Source organism: Ursus arctos, unplaced genomic scaffold, assembly GCF_023065955.2.
Source record: "Ursus arctos isolate Adak ecotype North America unplaced genomic scaffold, UrsArc2.0 scaffold_23, whole genome shotgun sequence".
NCBI classification, from domain to species: Eukaryota; Metazoa; Chordata; class Mammalia; order Carnivora; family Ursidae; genus Ursus; species Ursus arctos.
In genome coordinates this window covers 25,361,732-25,377,717 of record NW_026622908.1, presented here as the reverse complement: position 1 = coordinate 25,377,717, position 15,986 = coordinate 25,361,732, and the positions used below count along the sequence as shown (strand labels likewise).

At 36.0% G+C, this 15,986-nt stretch overlaps 1 pseudogene; it reads right to left on the bottom strand.

The window, feature by feature from the left end:
• Positions 1-15,696, bottom strand: part of LOC130544689 (profilin-1-like) — a 146,039-nt pseudogene extending 130,343 nt beyond the window's left edge.
• Between the last annotated feature and the right edge of the window lie 290 nt (positions 15,697-15,986).

Genomic DNA, 15,986 nt, shown 5'->3' with positions numbered 1-15,986 from the left:
TATAAACAACAACAATTTATTTTTCAGCATGCTGGAGAGTGGCCAGTCCAAGATCAAGGTGTCAGCAAATTTGGTATCTGATGAGAGCTTGCTCCCTGGCTCATAGAAGGCCATCTTCTCAAAGTATCTTCACATGGAGGAAGGGGGGAGGGTCCTCTCTGGGGTCTGCTTTATAAGGTCACTGATCCCATTCCCAACCTAATTACCTACAATAGGCCCCACCTCCTAATATAATGGTGGTGGTGAGGACTTCAACAAGAATTTAGAGGGGGAGCATTCAGTTGATAGCATTGTCCTTCATGTGATAGTTGAAACTGAGGTCCTCAAATTTACCTTCTGAAATACGCTGAAATTTCTGTGGCATTTCCACATAGTTGTATAAAATGTCAGCTCCTGAACTTTCTGGTAATAGGTGAAAATTATTTGATGACAACAACTTGGCATTAAATATCTAGCTTATATTCAAGATGGCCAGCCTCCATATATCTCTAAAATAGACTTCTAATAAATTTACACTTCTAATAAATTATTTTCCCTCTATCTTAAAAAAATACTCTTTTCACCTGCTAGCAACTATTTCTTATAAAATTGGGCACTTGTCCATGAAAATGAGTAATTGAGCCTGGAATTAGTTACTTAATTTCTATGTGCATAAGATGACAACAAAAAGCTGGACATTTTGCTTATGAGAAAGTTATACTTAAAAAGAATTCTCAGAGTTGGCTCTAAAAGAGTATTCAGTTGAAAAGTAGCATTCAGATCCTTTGGAATGGCTTCTCTGTTGGAGTAATCTGTAGTACGACAACCAGGAAACATGTGTCAAGTTGAATAGTTTTACCAGAAATATTTCTTGATTCCTAATGTGCCATCGCTACACCCGCTTCCACCTCTCTGGATTTTCTTCCATTCTTCCTTTCTATCTCAGGTTTACCATGATTTTTTCCCATTTACTCCATGCCACTTAGAACTATATTTTTGGCTTTATTAAAGCAGAATGGAGTTGGAAAGAAGCAGAGGGAAGTGCTATAAAGTTGAAGAACTGAGATCAAAACTTTGACTAGTTTCATTTGACCTCCTTCTAGAGGTGAATTTGGCAATTCACTTGACCAGGAGAATAGGTTCTAATGCACTGCTCATGAGTCATTCTAGGCAAGCCTTTGTGCCTTCTGAGGTACATCAGCCCATGAAGAGGAGGGTCCCTACTCTCCAGGTTTGCTCCCCTTTCATATCATGAAATAGCAGATTTTTGCCAAGCACCCTCATAAGACTATATTTATTTCTTCAAATGTATAACCTATTTCTTGAGGTCAGGAAAAACATTCTATACTACTCACAATATTAAATTTCATATGAAAGGTGAATGACATTATAGGATAGTGATTAAAGACATAGTGATTAAGAACACAGTTTTCCTGATTTCAAATTCTGCCTCAGCTATTCACTGTCTTTCAAACTTCAGAGAAGGCTGAATGCATCGCAGAGTAAGATAATAACGTGTCCACCTCCAAATAATGGGAACTGTGAGAACGTACATCAAGTACTTAACAAAATGTCAGGCAAATACCGTAGGTACTCAGAGTATTTCATTATTACAAGGTACTACACCTCAGAACAAACACAACAAAACTTTGGAACTAACTGAATTTATTCAATACCTATTTACTTAGTTGAACTACTAACTTCTACCGTTATACAGAGATAATCACCATAGTGTTTAAGAAGTACTTATCAGAAATTTTGAGGAGTTTATACTTTAACTTTCAACAGCAGAAACATTTCTGTTGGTTTCATACACTCTTCTTGGTTCAAATGCCCAAAACATGTCTTAATTTTGTCAATGAATTGAGCCAATTTTTCCCATATACTCAAATCAATTATTTGAATAAAGTGTACCAAGATAAATAAAAGCAAAGAATTAAAATTCTTTCTATTTATTGGGTTTTAAAGTAAAATGCCTAGCTGTACTAGGGCCAGACTTTTAAATAGCCAAGTACCTAAGCATTCTAAATGTAATTATTTTTACTGTTCTTAAAACCCAATTATGCCAAATGATTTAAAGCTATTTACCTTAAATATCGACCTGCTATGGCTTATTTAATTTTGCAGCAATATTCTCCAAATATCTTATAAGCATCAGAAAAATCTATATCTTAAAAAACAAAACTCTGGCATAATTTTTATTATGTCTGACTTTCTCCTTCTAGACTATAAGCATTATAAGTTGACTGTACAATTTTTATTGACCTTCTTGCAAACAAATATCTAAAGCCAAAAATAAATTGGACATTGGGGATGTGTGTACAATTAAGCAGGTACAAATATGCCTTCCAAAAAATAATTAAAAGATATGCAGGTAGCTGCTGCCTCATGTTTTCAGTAAGAGTAAGAAAAATTAAAAGGATAAAATTAAAAATTCCAAATAAATCTAGTGCCACTGCCATTGAAATATTGATACAAAAACACTGTGTTTCTACCATTGGTATGTCTTCACTTTCTGGTAAGCAGTATTTTTAAAGTTCAAATACACTATGTAAAAAAGTCTATAATTTTAGTGTATAGAGTTAAAGCTCTTTGTTTGCAATATTTGTATTCTGTTAATTTTATGTCCATGTTTTAGGGAAACAGGAAAATTCATTTGCTTAAGATTTAAAAGAAATTCTACAATAATAAAATAAAATAAAATATTAAGTATCAATTAAAAAAAAGAAATTCTAAGTGGTAAAGACAGAAGAAGTAGCCTATGTGTTTTTCTTTGAATATGTGAGTATGCATGTGTATGTAACTGTGATTCTGAAGAAATTATTTTTCTGACATCTGACTTATTTATAAATGAGTCTATTGTTTTGGAGGTTGAAAGTCTTTAAAATTTATTCCTTGAATAAATCTTTGTTTAAATGAATACTTTCATGTATATAAAAACAGTTAAAATATATGAATAAATTCATGCTTTGAGATAATCTGATAATACTATTATTGTACTTTAATACATGAACAAAATGAATTTAGGACATTGTGTAAAATAAATCAAAACTATTAGAGAGATTATATGAATTTTACATTAAAAATATAGAGGTGGGTGCCTGGGTGGCTCCGTTAGTTAAGTGTCTGCCTTCAGCTCAAGTCATGATCCCGGGGTCCTGGGATGGAGTCCAGTGAAGGGCTCCCTGCTCAGTGGGGAGTCTGCTTGTCCCTCCACTCCTCCTCCTGCTCATGCTTTCTCTCTCTTTCTCTCAAATAAATAAGCAAAATCTTAACAAATATATGGAGGTAACATTTTAGGTGTTTCAAAGTTTCAACATTATTAAAGAAAATGTACATGAACATCATGTATAAAAATATATTCTTTTCATCTAGAAAATAATTCTATTAAACTTTAAAATTCAAAATTCTCTTAATTCTAACTTACAAAAAGTTTATAGAGTATTCCCTGTTAATCTCAAGGAGATGCTTGATAACAGACTATAGCTCCCAGTACATTGGACTTTAAGGCCAAACCATTTGTAGCATTAACTCAGAGTGTCTATCCAGCAACAAACAAGACATTGATCCCCATCACATGATGAGTACATATGTAGAGGTTCACCAGAGATAGGAAGACAAGTAGCTCACCCATAGTTACAGAAGGAGAGGCAAAGTAAAACATATGTGGCTTTGGCTTTATAACCCAGAAATATGATGTTTCAGGCATAATTGAGTCTTAGGTTTGAACACTGTTTTCAGTACTTTGTCTTTACTATTTCTCAGTGATACTATTTTCTACATTGACTCCATTTGTGAAAATGCAAAGCTTGTCACCCTTATTTACATCCCAACAGTTTAGCAACTTAAGCATTGAGAGAATACCATTTCCAGCCAGTATCATCAGTATTGTCTGAGGGTATGCAGTCTGCTCAACTTTAGATCTGTAATTACTTTTTAATCTATTTCTATGGCACAAAGATATGGTTCTCTGATTAGCCAGGCCTTGGGTCATGCTCCTACCCTCAAAACTCAAACTAGAATGGGCCTGGTACAAGATACATGTAGAGTGAAAAATGGCAGAGAAGTTACCTAAAATAAAATTAGAATGCTTTTACCTGGAAGAAAGGAGTAGTCTCAAGTGGGTAAAAATAGATGACCTCACATACCATTCTCTAACTCACAAACATTTACACAAGCTCATCTTCCTCTACATTTAGTTTTCAAAAATAATGCCATGTATAGCATACCATCTCACACCAAAAAGAAAAAATTAAATAATTCACTTTGTATCCAAAGAGTTATCCAAAGTCTCAACCAACTAGCATATCCTGCTTTTGAGCTAGACATCAGAGTGATGGGCATATTTTTCTTTCAAGTCTCACTCCTAATCGGCCAACACATGGCTAAATACAAAATTTCAATACTGAAGCACACTACTCTAGAGGAACTGCAATAATATATGTTAATGTCTTTCCATTGTTTTTTGCTTTATTGAGGTATAACAGATATGCAACAATTGCACACATTTCACATGGGCATCTTGATGAGTTTGGGCATAGGCACACAGCTGAGATTGTGGTGATGGCATCACCGGTGTATGTATATGCTAAGTGTTTAGTTAAGAGGACTATGTTTGAGCTTCCTGGTATGTTAAAGCATACTACCACAAACTGGGTGGGTTAGAATACACTTCTGGAAGTTAGAAGTTCAAAATCAAAACATTGGCAGAGCCATGCTTTCTCTCCTAGTTCTTGTCATTACTGGCAATCCTCGGCACTCCTTGCTTGCAGCTGCAAAGCTCTAGCCTCTGATTCCATTGCCACATGGCTATCTTCCCTCTGGGCATCGGTGGTCTCCTCTCTGTGTGTGTCTGTCTCTGTGTCTCTTCTCTTATAGGGAACTCCGTCGTATTGGATTAAGGACCCACCTATTCTAGTATGATATCATCTCAACTCAATTACATGCACAATAACACATAATCCAAATAAGATCCCATTCACCCGTACCAGGGGTTAAGACTTCAGTATGTTTTTTAGCAGAACACAATTCAACCTATTACAAGGAGAAAGTGAAAGAATTCATCTTTACCATCAACGTATAATGTTCTTTGATGATAAAAGGAAAGCATCTACTCAAGAATCACAATGGATACTGCACTCAAATGTAGATGCTAGACCAAACACAGGAAAGGAAAAGGCAGTGTTTAAAAACAAAACATAAAGTTTATGACACTTAAATCTCTTGATTTGAACAGGAATGTTTTCAGTCTTTGGAGAGAGTTATTAGAGTGTTTAGTCTTATCACCCCATGGAATCCCCATCTTTCCTGCTAAACTCACTTTGTTAGAACGCAATGAGGTTACTCAAGGAGCAGTACAACATTTTTAATTGATATCTAGACAACTGGGAAGGCAAAGGACAAGGGACTGGATGGCCAGCTGTTCTACTGGTGGAAAAAAGGGAAGATTGTTTCTTCATTGAGCAACTTTTTAGGAAAGAGGATGCAGCAGTTTTTCATGAATAAAAAATGTATCTTTGTGAGAGACACAATTACTTTAGAACCATCTTAGGCTTTCTCAAAGAAGGACTCTGGATTGGCAAATAAAACTAAGCAGGCATCAAGGGAAACTTTGGGCCAGAGGAGGAGATTGTGACAAGGTGGAATAGGGATTCATTCATCCTAATCATCTGAGAGTTTACAGATTCTAAACCCGGATGGAGGCTCTGAAGAAACCATGAAAGACTTGATGAGGGAAAGTCAGCTTTAAATACTGAGAGAGTAGTATGGCAAAGCTTGCTTTTCACATGGAACAGTGGTTAATAATTTCTTCTCCCTTACCTATCCTTTTTAGTCTTCAGGCTGCTAAAACAAAATACTACACACCGGGTAGCTTATAAACAATAGAAATGTATACTGTATGGTGACTAATATAACAAAATAAAAATTATAAATAAATAAATAAACACCAAAAAAAAAAAAAAAAACAATAGAAATGTATTTCATGCAGGTCTGAAAGCCAGCATGGCTGCCTTCTAGTGAAGGTCCTCTTCTTGGTTCATACCTGGCACCTTCTTGTTGCATCCTCATATGGCAGAAGGGGCTAAGGAGCTCTGTGGAATCTCTTTTATAAGAGTATTAATCCCATTCTCAAGGGTTCCACCCTCATACCTCATCACCCCCAAAGCTTCCGCCTCCTAATACCAACATATTGGCCATTAGGATTTCTATATATGAATTGGGAAGGGAGGGATGCAGACATACTACTTCTCTACCCACCTCCGAATTATAAACTTCAGTGAACAAGGCAGACTTCCCATCTACATTAGGCCTGAGTTGAAGGAGAGCAAAAAGAAAATTTCAGAGATTTGATTGCTATGTAGAACTGCATTTGGTAATTAAAGGTTTAAGATATTGTTACATAAATATGGTCCAAAATTTGAATGGGATTGCCTGAGTTCACATCTAAGGTTAGAGGAAGAGCCAGCCTCACTAAACTGATTTTAAAGAATGATGAGAAATAAAAATAAAGGTGCTTATGAATTTCCCTAGAAATTTTACCTGTTTAATAGAATAGTTTTAATACCATATAGTATATTCTATAGAACCAAGATAGAAAAGATTTCCTACTGTGGTTTTGTGGACAAACATTAGGGAGAATCTCCAGGGCCACTAAGTAAGACTGAGGAATTTACCCCGTTTGCAATCAACTTCTTACTCAGTACTATGAAACTAATGATTTCTTTGTGGTGACCAGGCTGAGAAAAGTCTCTTGCGTTTCTAATGTTCTTAAATGTTAGTACCCTTTCACTGATTTGTGTTTTAGGGATGTTTCTCAAAGCAATGATCTAAATGAGGTACCTGGTCCATTTATCTGACAATATAAAATATTAAATTACAACAGGTTATAAGTAGACGGATACTTGGCACATTACCACTAATGTGAACAGTTTATACACAAGGGCAAGTACTTTTGAATCAATTTGTGGAATATCTCTTTGAAAATGAAATTTCTCCCCCAACAAAAATTTCTTACTTGGGACTCCACTCTTAATGTGATGAACAGAGCTAAAATCTCACATACTCAATAAGGCTCATCACAAATTTATTAAATTCCACTGCAGGAATTTTGACAAATGCTTAGGCAGAAAGCATAAACAAACAAAGCCATTTATTAAAAATTTAAATGTACATTAAAAAAATTTTAGGGGCGCCTGGGTGGCGCAGTTTTTGGGCGTCTGCCTTCGGCTCAGGGCGTGATCCCGGCGTTGTGGGATCGAGCCCCACATCGGGCTCCTCTGCTATGAGCCTGCTTCTTCCTCTCCCACTCCCCCTGCTTGTGTTCCCTCTCTCGCTGGCTGTCTCTCTCTCTGTCAGATAAATAAATAAAATCTTAAAAAAAAAATTTTTTTAAAGGAAAACATGCCATCCAAAAGTTATCAATTCTCTTTTTATTAAGAGACCATAATCTAGATTTAAACTATATAAGTCATTTATTTATGATGGCATAACAATGCCACAATAAATAATTATATCAAAATTAATAAAGAACTCACATGAGTTAACAGAGCTAGGCAGTAGAGCTACATAGTTATTTATGACTCATAAGCACTTCTAGTAAAGTCCTAAAAAAGACTGATTATTTTGGGCTACTAATTTTTTAATTGATCAGAGCAACCTGACAGAAGACATTAGAATGAAATAAAATTTAGTTTGTGAAAAAGTATTTTACTAGGTAAAAAAAAGAAAAAAAGTATAACTTTTTGAAATATAAGAAAACATGAAAACTAGCTATCTTTCTCAATAATGAGATGAAACTTACTTGCTGAAATAATTGAAGATTTTATAATTCCTGGCTGGGGAAAAGTGGAAGGGGCGGGAGGGTCACAAACAAACTTGATTCTCCTGCAAGCGAGAAACAGAAAATTCAATGCGATACTCTTGTTGTTGCTACTGTGGGAAGTGTTCCCATCCACCTCACCGGGAAACACTGAACACAATTCACATTTCGAAAGATCTAGAGAAGAGTACTCTTTGATCCTTATCCATCCTTCCTTTCACTTGCCTTCAGCCTTTGATTGGAAAATAGACTTCTATGGTTGGAGTGGTCGATAATACATGTGGAGATCAGGGCAAAGTTCAGATGACCTCGCTGATTGATTGTGCTTTCTTTATACTTTATGGTTGTAATTTAACGAGATTTTTTTAAATGTTTTTTTTTTATTGTATTATGTTAGTCACCATACAGTAAATCCCTGGTTTCTGATGTCAAGTTCGATGATTCATTAGTTGCGTATAACACCCAGTGCACCATGCAATACGTGCCCTCCTTACTACCCATCACCAGCCTATCCCATTCCTTCACCCCCCTCCCCTCTGTAGCCCTCAGTTTGTTTCTCAGAGTCCATAGTCTCTCGTGGTTCATTCCCCCTTCTGATTACCCCCTTTCTTTATCCCTTTCTTCCCCTACCGATCTTCCCAGTTCTTATGTTCCAAAGATGAGAGAAATCATATGATAATTGTCTTTCTCTGCTTGACTTATTTCACATGGACGGCACTGGAGGAGATAATGCTAACGAGATTTTTCATAGGAAGCTAATAATTTTTTTGAAACAGGAAGGGAGACATTTTGGAAAACAGATGTGTGAATTATGCTATTGTCTCCACTTTATCTTTTGACTATGATAGACATGCCCATTTGTAAATAAATAAATAATTTTATAAAATTTATTTCCACTGATATTAAACTTTCAATCAGATAATGAAAGCTGTCTTCTTGTGTCACTCACTTCCCATGGGTTTAAAATATTATAAAATCCCTTAATGTCATTTTGTGTGCTCTGAGACCGCATGTTCTTCCGAGGCAGAACAAAACAATTGCTATATATTACAAAATGAGAATAATAATGAGTGTATATGTTTTCAACACTTACTCTTCAATTATGCCACTTTTATATACAGTGAAAGAGATCTGATATGGCACATGGATATGCTACATGCAGCTACATGATTATCGGTCAGGAATAAATGGAAAGAAACCTTGGGTTTTAGGCTGAGCCTGATTATAAAAATATCATTTTGGTGCATGTGTAAGCTCAACAACGATAAGTTTAAGCTCTTCTGCTATCTGCCATATTCAAGGCACATGAAATGGTAGAAAATGCCTCTGTATTAAAATGTAATATGACAAACTGGGCAATGCTGCAAGCAAACATTTTTTCCAAAGAAATATAAAATCAAAGGATAGAAATTCTGAGCTATTGGTGTTTTAATTAAGAAATTCTGAATTATCTAAATGAATCATGCATACATTAATACAGGATGATATATTATCTCTCTCTCTCTCACACACACACACAGAGCGTAAGATTAAAGAAATGAAGCTTTAAATAGAAAGCCCAGATATTAGTAAAAAGAGAAAAGATGAAACCTTAACTAAATCTGTCTCCTAGAAAGAAACTATTCCAAATATATATATATATATAGATATAGATATAGATATAGATATAGATATAGATATATATAGATATAGATATATAGATATATAGATATATATATAGTTCAGGGAGGAAAACACAACTGAAACAGCCAAGATAGAGCTCCCTTTATCTGGTGCAACGATTAAAGTGGTGTATACTTACAGGTTGACAATATCTGCCCATTCATAGAACAGACAATTAAAAGTTAATGTTTATGAAATCAGCATAATGAAAGTTCAGTCCTATTTTTTCTTTGGTTAATGATCCTTTATTCAAAGTCTTTGCCAGACATTCATATTATTTTTAAATAAGTACAGTGAAAAGTAACACACAGCTTTGAGACCAGGCATGTCCTTCCTGGGAGCACCATTCATTCGAGTGTTTCATCACTAACCTTCTTTCCACTCAGTTTACTATTTGTTATACTCTGGTTTCTGGAGTGACACAGAGAAATTCTACTTTCACATCAGGATGGATATTTAGATATTTCAATGCCTTATAGGTGTTTTGTCTTGTCTTCCGATCATGTAAACACAATGCACAAAATGATTTTGTACCAGTCTTTTACATTGGAATGGCTCCTTTGACAGAGAGGTTGAGCAAATTCTCAGTGATTCAATTTATAAATAAAGGAATTTAAAAATATAAGAGCGTGGATTTTGAATCTAACAATCTGGTTCCTAGCTCCATTCTTTTTAAAACGGAATGACCATTGGAAATTTATTCAAATTTTCTGTGACTAGGGGCACCTGAGTGGCTCAGTTGGTTAAGCATTCAACTCTTGATTTCAACTCAGGTCATTATCTCAGTGTTGTAAGATTGAGCCCCACATTGGGCTCTGTACTCAGCAAAGAATCTGCTTAAGATTCTCTCTCTCCCTCTCCTTCTGCCCTTCCCCACACCCTGCTTGTGCGAATGCTCTCTCTCTCAAAATAAAATTAAAAACTCTTTGTGACTTAATTTCCTCATACATAAAATGAAGATGATAGTAGTATCTCTCACATAGGATTATGAAAATTAAATTAACGCATAAATTTACAGTTTCTCACATATAATGTTCAAAAATTATGTCTACTATTTTTGATGTTGCTGTATAATTATTGTCCAAAGAAAAAGTAATAAAAGGGATAAAGTAGAGAAATATCATTGTCAATCTGCTTATTAATGCCTAAGAAATTAATGTAAAATACATTTTTTAGAGATTTTGATGAGAAAATAATCATAAATTCATGGAAAAAAAGGGAATGGGTAGATTTAGAATAAATGTTTTTCATTTCCTTGTTTGGGCAGATGGAGAAGCTTCGCTCCATAACGTCACCCAGGACGTTGGTTTTCCTGGTTTAATATTACTCCATCCTCTCTAGAACAATGTGTGTGTCTACATGGTCAGACTTAGGTTCTTTCCTGATTCATTCTCAAGCCTTTATGAAGGATGAAGAGAGAATGCCCTCAGCAAGTAATTTCATTTTAAGTTGAAAGCTACCCATTCCTGTTATGCTATTTTTCATCGGCAGGGATTCAGTCACAAGGACACACCCACCAACAAGGAAACCTGGGAAATGTGATCTTTATCTGGATGACTCTAGATTAAGAAAGAAAAGAGAATCAGTTTAAGGGAAGAAAGTCACCTTGCACTCAACCTAATTTCCCCAGCTCAAAACGGAGTAACAGTAGTCGTTCTTAATTGCCATGTCTGTTCACCCAGCCCTATTCTGGTTCCAAGAGTTTGGGGTACATTCTCTCTAAGCCTGATGGTGCATGATACTGGTAGTCTCAGTGTAAAGTAGGAGCAATGTTAAATGAAACAAGCCTGAGGCATTTGGTTACCCTGGTTATCCTCATATATCCATAGCATGAACGGGAGATCAGAACTGAGTGCCTTAAAACTTATATCAACATGATATCAAATGAATCACATTTGCCCAACATATTTATTAGCTACTATGAACAATGAATACAATGATGAATAGTATAGACTCTGCCCTCAATACGCTCTGATTAGGGAGTTTAACTAATAGACTGGTTGTATGTGTAATCTACCTACATTTTATATTTGTTCTCGGTGATGACTGGCCACCAGGAACCCAGATTAAACATTATTTCTGGGTGTGCATGTGGTGTTTCCAGATGAAGTTAGCATTTGAAGTGGACTCTGTGAAGTAAATTGCCCCCCCCCATGTGGATGGGCGTCATCCAATCCACTGAGGTCCTGAATAGAACGAGGGGCAGAGAAAGGAGGAAGTTGCCCCTTTTCTTGCCTACTGTCTGTCTACTTAATTGGAACGTCTCCTCTTTTCCCTCAGACTGGGATTTATAGCATCAGCTCCGTGGTGTCCCTGGCCTTCCTACCCAGATTGAATGATATCATCAGCATTCCTGAGTCTCCAGCATGTAGACAGCAGATCGTGGGACTTCCTAACTTCTATTAAGTCCTACTGGTTCTGTTTCTCTGAAGAACCCAGATTAATATACGTCCTTAGCTCAGGACTCTAACTTATCTCAAACTTTATCTCCCTGGCCTTTGTAGGCTGATCTTTGAAGTCATCACCCTGTTTGGATTCAATGTTTGAGGAGAAGGAAAGACTCACTTATGTATATTCATGATCAGTGATTTTGGATGTCAATCTAGGCTAAATTGCAAAGTCATTGGAGATGCCTTCTAGTTAACAGCCATCTCTCTCAGGACTGTTTCATGTATCGGTTGTTTGAGCACATACCTAGGACTGGTTGCTTTTCACAGATTCAGAAAAATGCTTAAATATGAAAAAAAAGGTATTGGCTCAGCATAGGGAAAGCATTGCAATATTAAGCCTTATATATATAAAATTGTATGTTTACCAAATGTAATATTATATCTATCAGACATTTGTACCACAATCCAACTATTATGCAGTTATACATGAATGTTATTTTATGTGCAATATGAATGAATTTTGATATATTTAATATGATATATATTCAGACTGCAAAACCAAGTCAATAAGGCCCATTAAAATCTAAAATAGGCTTGCCATCTCCCACTATTGGCAAAAGTATCATTTAAGTGTGTGAGATAGTGACAGACACAGTTTCTAAGTTAAGTGCCTGATATTCAGGAAATTCTGATGAGTTGTGTGTTATTGCTCTACTTACAGGAGAATGATATGTGACAATTAAAAAATTTAAAAAGTGATTTTTATTTTAGGGCATAGCAGCCCTGAGTGACTTCTTCTGTTATTAGGGCTTTCTCAGAATTCTTTTACTCAGTCATCTTTCATCTATAAAAGGGAGGGAGAGAGAATGGTATGGTAGAAAGAGTGACAAACTAAACCTCATGATTTTGGGTTCATGCCCCAGACCAGCTCTTTCATGCAAGTAACCTAGCAAGGTCTCTGTTTGTTCCTCTGTGAAATAAGGGTTTGACCAAATCAAGAGACCTCAGCTTGGAGTCCATGGCCTATGAATAGTTCCTAAGAAATTTGTAACATCGTGAAACTTTATGCATACTTTTTAAAAGAAAGAGTATCCATAGCTTGAAAACCATTATTAAAAGAGTTTTGACCTAAAAGAATGCAAGCAGTAGGTGGCTTTCTAATTGTGTCATTGTACATAAGTCATTATATATAAGATTCATTAAATAATAATATATATTTAGTGATTATCATGTTCAGGGAAATATGCCCGTCTGTGTTATATTTCTAATAAAGATACTAGAAATCTTTAGAATTATATTATATATTATAATTATTATTATATTTCTAATAAAGATATTAGAAATCATTCCATTTCAATGGAATATTTTAATGTTTACCTTTTAGTGTCCTCTTTCTTTCTTTCTTTCTTTTTTTTTTTTAAAGATTTTATTTATTTATTTGACAGAGAGAAAGAGACAGCCAGTGAGAGAGGGAACACAAGCAGGGGGAGTGGGAAAGGAAGAAGCAGGCGGGGCTCGATCCCAGAACGCTCGGATCATGCCCTGAGCCGAAGGCAGACGCTTAACAACGGAACCACCCAGGCGCCCCTAGTATCCTCTTTCTGAGCTATCTAACTTCATCTATTTCTAGTGGTAGATTCACAGTTGAAGCTAAAATGTCATTCCAGAATATCTGTACATGTGACTGTGCATTTATTCACATTGTTTGGTGTTTGCATGATCTAAGGAGCCTGTGAGCAGGGGAATTATGTGCTTGCACCTGGGGGTACCTGTGGGGGAGGAGGTGTGATGAGGTCTGCTCCTGTCCTCATCAGCCTTATGGACTTTTAGTTGCACCGTTAGCATATATGCTCATTTGCACAATATGAGGGGTTAAGGAAAGGGCTGAAAGAGGTGGCTTTACAATGTAACTAGTGAAAAATGGAGCCTTCAGCACTGATTGCTGCCATCTCAGAACTTAACCAACTAACATTATACAGAAAGGACAGGAGGGTGGCATTGTCACCCCAAAATATGCCCCTCTGGCATATGGATTTTGAACTAAAGGCACTTGAGAAACAGCCACTGCAAGAAGGGTACCCTCACGTTCCTTTTCTTCATTGAAGCAGGAGATGAAACTTCCATGTGAAAGATTCTCTCTCTAAATCAAAAGGAAAGATACATCCTTATCGACAAAGACAAGGAGTCAAGGCTAAGCGAAATCTGCTAAAATAATTCATTCTCCTTTCATCTCCCCATATTTTTTCGTTAGTTTTCCTTTGTTTAACCTATTACATAAACACAGTCTAGCCTCTTCTCTGGTCTTCATTTTCCCATGGGGGTTCCCACATACACGTAAAAATCTGAATGCTTTTCTCCTGTTAATCTCTCTTATGTCAATTTAATTCTCAAGCCCAGCCAGAGACCCTAAGAGAGGTAGAGGTAAAGTTTTGCCTCCCCTATTGACACAAACAAATAATACTTCTGTTATTATTGTAACGAAACCTGATATATACCAATCATAGTCACCCAGAGAAAACCTTGGGGTATCACATTTTGTAGTACTTTCTCTGCTCTAAGATCTTTCCACTTATGTATCAACTAAACTTGATCCTCTGTGAGTCTGACAAAGCCAGGTGATTCAACCATGAGAGAATAATTTGTTTTATCTTCCTAATTTTTCCATTCGGTAGATGAAACTGTCCTTATTTCGACCTTTTCAAGAAGAAATAATGCTGAAGCAACTAAGCCCCAAAAGATAGATAACCCTAGAAGTATACTTCCCCATTGTAAAGTAACTTAAACTTGTTGCTCAGAGATTAACTTCCGAACAGGATTTTCAGCTTTAAGAGTTGTGTTTGGTAAGGAAAATTCAAAAGCAGAGGTCACCGTGAATTCCTGATATACTCTAACGAGGTGCATTCCATGCTGGGTGATAGGGATTTAAACGTGAATAAGACGGGGGTTCAAACAAACACATACCCAGAAATTACCAAGTCCTGTCCTCACCAGGCAGTGTCCAGAGATCTAAAGTTATTCTACTGTTACATCTCATAGCCAAAATCTCATTTTCTCGTCCTGTATTTTTAGCTTGCTAAGCATTATAACAGAGGCTCACTGAATTTGCACCATATTCTTTTCCTCGCTCTCATTTTCCAGCAAAATAAATATGTGTGTTCCATTAGTATTTAAAATGTCCCTATTTTGTGGTAGTTATTTTAATTTGTCCATCATTCCCTATTGCCCTGCATTGTCTCCATTAGTTTTATTGATATATTCAGAGTAATGCCACTGTAGGCTTTCTATAAATGCTTTCTGCCTGATTTAATTCAAAAGTCTACCAGAAAACAGGGATGACTGACATCTGTTAAATAGGTTATTCTCCTAGTAGCCATTTGCAGCAGAAAAGTTCTCCAATAGTAATAAAATTAGTCCAGAGCAAAGACAGGGTGATGTTTGAATATTTCAGTTATGGGTAAGCTGTGGCAGGAGAGTCCTAGTTTCCTTATGAAATGAGGAAGCATTTGTTAGTGTGACTTGATTTTTTTTTCATTTATAAATAACTTCGGATATCTTTTAAGTACCCCATTGGAGTCGTAGTCAGAGCTAACCTTGCATACCTAGGCCAGGCGACTGATTTATCAAACCTCTGAAGTCTTTCAGTGAAATCAATGCCCACTTCCAATGAAGAGGTGTTTGATGAAGTAAGAACTTCATTTATCATTATTAGTAGTAGTATCAGTTTTATTATTACATCTAAATGTCTCGGGTAATTCAAGTTAAAAAAAAATTACCTGATACACAGCTGTCGGCACTGTCAAATATCAAATCTTTCAAGCTCACTGCCAGGCTGGTGCTTAGAACCATTATGAGTCATAAGCCCTATGCTAGGTAAATTTGTTTTAGGCAGAAAATATTACTACTGCTGAGAAACTTAAGATTATCAATAAAAAGTATCAGACTCCATTCTATTTTGCATGACCAAAGTACTTTACGACACAATTCCATAGATTTATGTTCTGTCTCTAAGTATCAGTACGAAAGTTCTGACAACAAATTACCTGCCAAGAATTCAAGTTAGACAAAGAGGAAATTAATATTGCTCCTAGATTCTCCAGCCAATCTGACAATTATCCCTTCCTCTCTCTTTCATTTTT